The sequence below is a fragment of the Oncorhynchus gorbuscha genome, unplaced genomic scaffold (genome assembly GCF_021184085.1).
Source record: "Oncorhynchus gorbuscha isolate QuinsamMale2020 ecotype Even-year unplaced genomic scaffold, OgorEven_v1.0 Un_scaffold_3104, whole genome shotgun sequence".
NCBI classification, from domain to species: domain Eukaryota; kingdom Metazoa; phylum Chordata; class Actinopteri; order Salmoniformes; family Salmonidae; genus Oncorhynchus; species Oncorhynchus gorbuscha.
In genome coordinates, this window is record NW_025747444.1 from 35,750 (window position 1) to 45,214 (window position 9,465).

Here is a 9,465-nt window from a genome sequence, read left to right on the forward strand (position 1 = left end):
CCATACACATATTTAACAGATGTTATTGGTCCATATTTAACAGATGTTATTGGTCCATATTTAACAGATGTTATTGGTCCATATTTAACAGATGTTATTGGTCCATATTTTACAGATGCTATTGGTCCATATTTAACAGATACTATTGGTCCATATTTAACAGATGTTATTGGTCCATATTTAACAGATGTTATTGGTCCATATTTAACAGATACTATTGGTCCATATTTAACAGATGTTATTGGTCCATATTTAACAGATGTTATTGGTCCATATTTAACAGATGTTATTGGTCCATATTTAACAGATGCTATTGGTCCATATTTAACAGATGTTATTGGTCCATACACATATTTAACAGATGTTATTGGTCACATACACATATTTAACAGATGTTATTGGTCATATACACATATTTAACAGATGTTATTGGTCATATACACATATTTATCAGATGTTATTGGTCCATATTTAACAGATGTTATTGGTCCATATTTATCAGATGTTATTGGTCCATATTTAACAGATGTTATTGGTCACATACACATATTTAACAGATGTTATTGGTCCATACACATATTTAACAGATGTTATTGGTCCATATTTAACAGATGTTATTGGTCACATACACATATTTAACAGATGTTATTGGTCACATACACATATTTAACAGATGTTATTGGTCCATATTTAACAGATGTTATTGGTCACATACACATATTTATCAGATGTTATTGGTCCATATTTAACATATGCTATTGGTCCATATTTAACAGATGTTATTGGTCCATATTTAACAGATGTTATTGGTCATATACACATATTTAACAGATGTTATTGGTCCATATTTAACAGATGTTATTGGTCCATATTTAACAGATGTTATTGGTCCATATTTATCAGATGTTATTGGTCCATATTTAACAGATGTTATTGGTCCATATTTAACATATGCTATTGGTCCATATTTATCAGATGTTATTGGTCCATATTTAACAGATGCTATTGGTCCATATTTAACAGATGTTATTGGTCCATATTTAACAGATGTTATTGGTCACATACACATATTTATCAGATGTTATTGGTCCATATTTAACAGATGTTATTGGTCCATATTTATCAGATGTTATTGGTCCATATTTAACAGATGTTATTGGTCACATACACATATTTATCAGATGTTATTGGTCCATATTTAACAGATGCTATTGGTCCATATTTATCAGATGTTATTGGTCCATATTTATCAGATGTTATTGGTCCATATTTAACAGATGTTATTGGTCCATATTTATCAGATGTTATTGGTCCATATTTAACAGATGTTATTGGTCCATACACAAATTTAACAGATGTTATTGGTCACATACACATATTTAACTGATGTTATTGGTCCATATTTAACAGATGCTATTGGTCCATACACATATTTAACAGATGTTATTGGTCACATACACATATTTAACAGATGTTATTGGTCCATATTTAACAGATGTTATTGGTCACATACACATATTTAACAGATGTTATTGGTCACATACACATATTTAACAGATGTTATTGGTCCATATTTAACAGATGTTATTGGTCACATACACATATTTAACAGATGTTATTGGTCCATATTTAACAGATGCTATTGGTCCATATTTAACAGATGTTATTGGTCCATATTTATCAGATGTTATTGGTCCATATTTAACAGATGTTATTGGTCCATATTTATCAGATGTTATTGGTCCATATTTAACAGATGTTATTGGTCCATATTTAACAGATGTTATTGGTCCATACACATATTTAACAGATGTTATTGGTCACATACACATATTTAACAGATGTTATTGGTCCATATTTAACAGATGCTATTGGTCCATACACATATTTAACAGATGTTATTGGTCACATACACATATTTAACAGATGTTATTGGTCCATATTTAACAGATGTTATTGGTCACATACACATATTTAACAGATGTTATTGGTCACATACACATATTTAACAGATGTTATTGGTCCATATTTAACAGATGTTATTGGTCACATACACATATTTAACAGATGTTATTGGTCCATATTTAACAGATGTTATTGGTCACATACACATATTTAACAGATGTTATTGGTCCATATTTAACAGATGTTATTGGTCACATACACATATTTAACAGATGTTATTGGTCACATACACATATTTAACAGATGTTATTGGTCCATATTTAACAGATGTTATTGGTCACATACACATATTTATCAGATGTTATTGGTCCATATTTAACAGATGCTATTGGTCCATATTTAACAGATGTTATTGGTCCATATTTATCAGATGTTATTGGTCCATATTTAACAGATGTTATTGGTCCATATTTATCAGATGTTATTGGTCCATATTTAACAGATGTTATTGGTCCATATTTAACAGATGTTATTGGTCATATACACATATTTATCAGATGTTATTGGTCCATATTTATCAGATGTTATTGGTCCATATTTAACAGATGTTATTGGTCACATACACATATTTAACAGATGCTATTGGTCCATATTTATCAGATGCTATTGGTCCATATTTAACAGATGGTATTGGTTACATACACATATTTAACAGATGTTATTGGTCCATATTTATCAGATGGTATTGGTCATATACACATATTTAACAGATGTTATTGGTCATATACACATATTTAACAGATGTTATGGGTCCATACACATATTTAACAGATGCTATTGGTCCATATTTAACAGATGCTATTGGTCCATATTTAACAGATGTTATTGGTCATATACACATATTTAACAGATGTTATTGGTCACATACACATATTTAACAGATGTTATTGGTCACATACACATATTTAACAGATGTTATTGGTCACATACACATATTTAACAGATGTTATTGGTCACATACACATATTTAACAGATGTTATTGGTCCATATTTAACAGATGTTATTGGTCACATACACATATTTAACAGATGTTATTGGTCCATATTTAACAGATGTTATTGGTCATATACACATATTTATCAGATGTTATTGGTCATATACACATATTTAACAGATGTTATTGGTCACATACACATATTTAACAGATGTTATTGGTCCATATTTAACAGATGTTATTGGTCCATATTTAATAAATGTTATTGGTCATATACACATATTTATCAGATGTTATTGGTCATATACACATATTTAACAGATGTTATTGGTCACATACACATATTTAACAGATGTTATTGGTCCATATTTAACAGATGTTATTGGTCCATATTTAACAGATGTTATTGGTCCATATTTAACAGATGTTATTGGTCCATATTTAATAAATGTTATTGGTCACATACACATATTTAACAGATGTTTATTGGTCCATATTTAACAGATGTTATTGGTCACATACACATATTTAACAGATGTTTATTGGTCCATATTTAACAGATGTTATTGGTCACATACACATATTTAACAGATGTTATTGGTCCATATTTAACAGATGTTATGGGTCCATACACATATTTAACAGATGTTATTGGTCCATATTTAACAGATGTTATTGGTCCATATTTAACAGATGTTATTGGTCCATATTTAACAGATGTTATTGGTCCATATTTAATAAATGTTATTGGTCACATACACATATTTAACAGATGTTTATTGGTCCATATTTAACAGATGTTATTGGTCACATACACATATTTATCAGATGGTATTGCGGGTGTAGGGAAATGCTTGTGTTCCTCGCTTCAACAGTGCAGTAATATTTCACTGAGTAACTCGTCTTACTAGATGCTCTTCTGTAGAGGGAGTTATAACTGTATTAGTATGAGAAACGTGTATGTGCCCAGGATTACATGTATGTGCCCAGGATTACATGTATGTGCCCAGGATTACATGTATGTGTCCAGGATTACATGTATGTGCCCAGGATTACATGTATGTGTCCAGGATTACATGTATGTGTCCAGGATTACATGTATGTGCCCAGGATTACATGTATGTGCCCAGGATTACATGTATGTGCCCAGGATTACATGTATGTGCCCAGGATTACATGTATGTGCCCAGGATTACATGTATGTGCAGAGTTCATTGGATCGCATGCTGAACTAGAGTGAAATGTATCCGTAACGAGAAACCTGTCTACTTTATGTTCTGGTGAGGTTAGGGCTGTCCATGTCCCATAACTTTCAGAAACCTGTCTACTTTATGTTCTGGTGAGGTTAGGGCTGTCCATGTCCCATAACTTTCAGAAACCTGTCTACTTTATGTTCTGGTGAGGTTAGGGCTGTCCATGTCCCATAACTTTCCAGAAACCGGTCTACTTTATGTTCTGGTGAGGTTAGGGCTGTCCATGTCCCATAACTTTCAGAAACCTGTCTACTTTATGTTCTGGTGAGGTTAGGGTTGTCCATGTCCCATAACTTTCAGAAACCTGTCGACTTTATGTTCTGGTGAGTTTAGGGCTGTCCATGTCCCATAACTTTCAGAAACCTGTCTACTTTATGTTCTGGTGAGGTTAGGGCTGTCCATGTCCCATAACTTTCCAGAAACCGGTCTACTTTATGTTCTGGTGAGGTTAGGGCTGTCCATGTCCCATAACTTTCCAGAAACCGGTCTACTTTATGTTCTGGTGAGGTTAGGGTTGTCCATGTCCCATAACTTTCAGAAACCTGTCGACTTTATGTTCTGGTGAGTTTAGGGCTGTCCATGTCCCATAACTTTCCAGAAACCCTGGTTGGAAGAGTCCCTGTCATCTGAATGGAGCTCCTCTACTGTTCTCTATCTGTCCAATAAAACCAGCAAAAACACAGTTGAAAAAGCAAGGCGTTACCTGATCATGTGCTTGACTGAGGTGAATACACACCTGGTGGAATTTCACACTGGGAGCAAAGCATCATGGGAGTGTAAACAAAGTGTGGGTGGAGGAGAAAGAGAGACCTGCACTAAACAGCAGCTCTGAGGTAAAGAGGAAAGTGTATGAACACAAAACACCTGACACGCCCACACACAGGTCTGGCTAGGTCTACACAGGTCTGGATAGGTCTACACACACCAACACACAGGTCTGGATAGGCCTACACAGGTCTGGATAGGTCTACACAGGTCTGGCTAGGTCTACACAGGTCTGGATAGGTCTACACAGGTCTGGATAGGTCTACACACTGGATAGGTCTACACAGGTCTGGATAGGTCTACACAGGTCTGGATAGGTCTACACACACCCACACACAGGTCTGGATAGGTCTACACAGGTCTGGATAGGTCTACACAGGTCTGGATAGGTCTACACAGGTCTGGATAGGTCTACACAGGTCTGGCTAGGTCTACACAGGTCTGGCTAGGTCTACACAGGTCTGGCTAGGTCTACACAGGTCTGGCTAGGTCTACACAGGTCTGGATAGGTCTACACAGGTCTGGATAGGTCTACACAGGTCTGGCTAGGTCTGGATAGGTCTACACACCCACACACAGGTCTGGATAGGTCTACACACGTCTGGATAGGTCTACACACACCCACCCTGGATAGGTCTACACAGGTCTGGATAGGTCTACACACACCCATACACAGGTCTGGATAGGACTACACACACCAGGTCTGGATACACACACACCCATACACAGGTCTGGATAGGACTACACACACCCATACACAGGTCTGGATAGGACTACACACACCCATACACAGGTCTGGATAGGTCTACACACACCCATACACAGGTCTGGATAGGTCTACACACACCCATACACAGGTCTGGATAGGACTACACACACCCATACACAGGTCTGGATAGGACTACACACACCCATACACAGGTCTGGCTCGGTCTCCACAGGTCTGGATAGGTCTACACAGGCCCATACAAGACAAAATAACTGTTACGTTACAAAATGTCCATCGTTTTTTATTCACGTCCTTTGCATTGGAATACAGTATATGGGAGAAACGTGTGTCTCAGTTCTGAAGACAGTGCAACACGAGACAAGAATCACACAAAACTAAATACTCGATGGCCCCTTCAATACACACGACAGAGATCCCAAATGTCGACCGTTGACTATCTAGGGTGCATCTCAATATTCCTCTGTTGGCATCCTCACGTTCCTCGTCTCCTTTCCTTGTCTCCTCGAGGCGATAGCAAGCAGCCAATTCTACCAGAAAAACTCACCAACACTGACTACTACAGCACCATCTATTGGAGACGTGGATATTACACTCCTCAGCCGTGACGTACAGGACTTCATGTCAGTCCATACAGCAGTGCCAAACACATTGTATTCGTTCCAAATGCCGCCCTACTCTCTACACAGTGCACTACTTTAGACAGAGCCCTATGGGCCCCTGTTCAAAAAGTATAACACTATATAGGGAATAGGGTGCCATCTGGGAGACATATTTAACTTCTATCTAGCACAGCGAAAGCAGTCAGAGCAGACAGACAGAATAACAGAGTTTATTTGGAGGTGCTGGGTGCAGGGTGGTTGGGATGGTTGTTTCCTTTAGAGGGGTTGGTTTCACCTCCGCCCCCTTCACAATACTCAGTCTCTTGTGGAGTTTCGTACTGGCTCGGTGAGTCACCTCTTCCTCTATCTTGTTCCTGATCGCCACCTCCAGGCCCTGGGGGGGGAACAGCAGGGGACATGGGATTAGGGAGCAGCCACACGGATTCATTCATATACAACTTACATCATCGCCTAAAGAAAAGCATTCCTCACCTCGGGACATTTCAATGGGGGACAATCCAGGACATGTCTACATACATACATCTGCATTCATCTGAGTTTTTGTCCGTCAGAGTACAACTCATCCCTACTTTTTCGGATGAGTTGCACACGTTATAAGATGGGACAATTTCTGGGTCCTGTCAGGGTCCTGTCTGGGACGTGTCAGGGTCCAGGTTCTCTGAGAGGATTCCATCTGTATCCCAGTGCATGTTGCCTCAGATGGTATGTCCCAGAGACAGACCACAGTGGATCCTCCTCAGATGGTATGACCCAGAGACAGACCGTACTGGATTCTCCTCAGATGGTATGTCCCACAGAAACAGACCGTAGTGGATTCTCCTCAGATGGTATGTCCCACAGAGACAGACCGTACTGGATTCTCCTCAGATGGTATGTCCCACAGAAACAGACCGTAGTGGATTCTCCTCAGATGGTATGTCCCAGAGACAGACCACAGTGGATTCTCCTCAGATGGTATGTCCCAGAGAAACAGACCGTAGTGGATCCTCCTCAGATGGTATGACCTGCTGTCCTATAGCTACTGTCCTATAGCTACTGTCCTATAGCTGCTGTCCTATAGCTGCTGTCCTATAGCTCTGTCCTATAGCTGCTGTCCTATAGCTACTGTCCTATAGCTACTGTCCTATAGCTGCTGTCCTATAGCTGCTGTCCTATAGCTGCTGTCCTATAGCTGCTGTCTTACCTTCTTCAACTGCTGTTGCTGTACCACTTTAACCTTCTTCGGTGCGATCGACCTCCCTGTGAAACAGCAGCAACAAGTGAGGGGTGAGATTTGTAACCAACAGTAAAACCTCAGAGTAGATATTTATTGACCCCCTTACAAAAAACACACCGTGGTTAAAGGGGCCAACAATAACACCTCAGAGTAGATATTCATTGACCCCCTTACAAAAAACACACCGTGGTTAAAGGGGCCAACAATAACACCTCAGAGTAGATATTTATTGACCCCCTTACAAAAAACACACCATGGTTAAAGGGGCCAACAATAACACCTCAGAGTAGATATTCATTGACCCCCTTACAAAAAACACACCGTGGTTAAAGGGGCCAACAATAACACCTCAGAGTAGATATTTATTGACCCCCTTACAAAAAACACACCATGGTTAAAGGGGCCAACAATAACACCTCAGAGTAGATATTCATTGACCAAAAAAAACACACCGTGGTTAAAGGGGCCAACAATAACACCTCAGAGTAGATATTTATTGACCCCCTTACAAAAAACACACCGTGGTTAAAGGGGCCAACAATAACACCTGAGTAGATATTCATTGGGGTTAAAGGGGCCAACAATAACACCTCAGAGTAGATATTTATTGACCCCTTACAAAAAACACACCATGGTTAAAGGGGCCAACAATAACATCTCAGAGTAGATATTTATTGACCCCCTTACAAAACACACCGTAGTTAAAGGGGCCAACAACAACATCTCAGAGTAGATATTTATTGACCCCCTTACAAAAAACACACCGTGGTTAAAGGGGCCAACAAAGCAAACACCCCGCCTCCGTTTCGTTAAATCGTTGAGGGATGGTTCTGATGGGTTGAACTATGCTCATCATGAGGCATTTATACAAAGTTATATTCTTCGAGAATCAATGGCTATAACCTTACTTTAAAAGTGAAGCAATGTATGTAGCAATTGCAGATTGTACCCTTAAGCCAAAATAGATTCGTAACAAGTACTGTAGAAGTTAAGCTACGTTTCCATTTGGAGCAGCCCATAAGGGAATCAAGGTTAGCTAGTTGGCAGGGGAATGGAAGACCAGGCACTGTGTAATCGTTGTGTGACTGATAATGCCATTACAAATCTCCCTATAAATAGCTAAGCTGCCCTACAGTTCTCCTTCACGAGTTGTCAGCAGGGCCAGTAAGTAGAGGCCTAAACATCGGGACAACTTTCGAATGTATCTTGTTATGCACATGCGATGGTACGCGATGCAATTCAAATGATTGTGCTATGATGAGTTTCATTTGAGGGGGCGCCCGCACCCTTGATAGTCTAGTTCCCACGCAGTTTTTCCAATAGAAACTGTCTCCTCACTGAACCGTGTTTGAGCCAACATGTCCGCCGCAACACGTCGCAAATACTTTTTGAGTATATTTACGGAGTCCAGGCGAAATCGCTAGAATGCAAGACATCAACCATATCACTCTGTACCTACCTCCTTTTCTGGGACCTTTGTTTTTTTGAGGTTTCTTGGTTCCACCGGGCTGCGCTTTGAACTTCTGTTTACCTTGCGCCATCTTGCCTCGGAGCTGTTTTCGCCGTATTGTTCCAGACCGGATGTAGATGGGCGTTTACAACATGGCATTCTGGGATACTGGAGTACTGAGGTGTGGAAAATACGAAAATAGTCTCTGGAATATTTTTTGAACTGAATTAATAAAATGTTTGAATTGTGCCAAGTTAGACACATTACTTATTTAACATGCACCTTGACATGAAATCAATGTATAAATTAGATAGGCTATCATTGTATGTACTAAGAAATGTCCCACGACCTAAAAGATACAACGCCGACAGCTGTAATGTTTTTTGTTCACTCTTTATTGTTATTGTCGTGAAAGAGAAATCTCTTCTTAATTCGGGTATGCAGTTTACAACATTATATTCATATTAAAAAAACATCAATTTTTGACCTATTTCCACATGATACAAAACTAAACCCCAGATATGAATATAA

At 38.9% G+C, this 9,465-nt stretch overlaps 1 pseudogene; it reads right to left on the reverse strand.

Annotated features, from left to right (window-relative positions):
* Positions 1–6,331: 6,331 nt before the first annotated feature.
* On the reverse strand, positions 6,332–9,090 carry LOC124027330 (annotated as a pseudogene).
* Between the last annotated feature and the right edge of the window lie 375 nt (positions 9,091–9,465).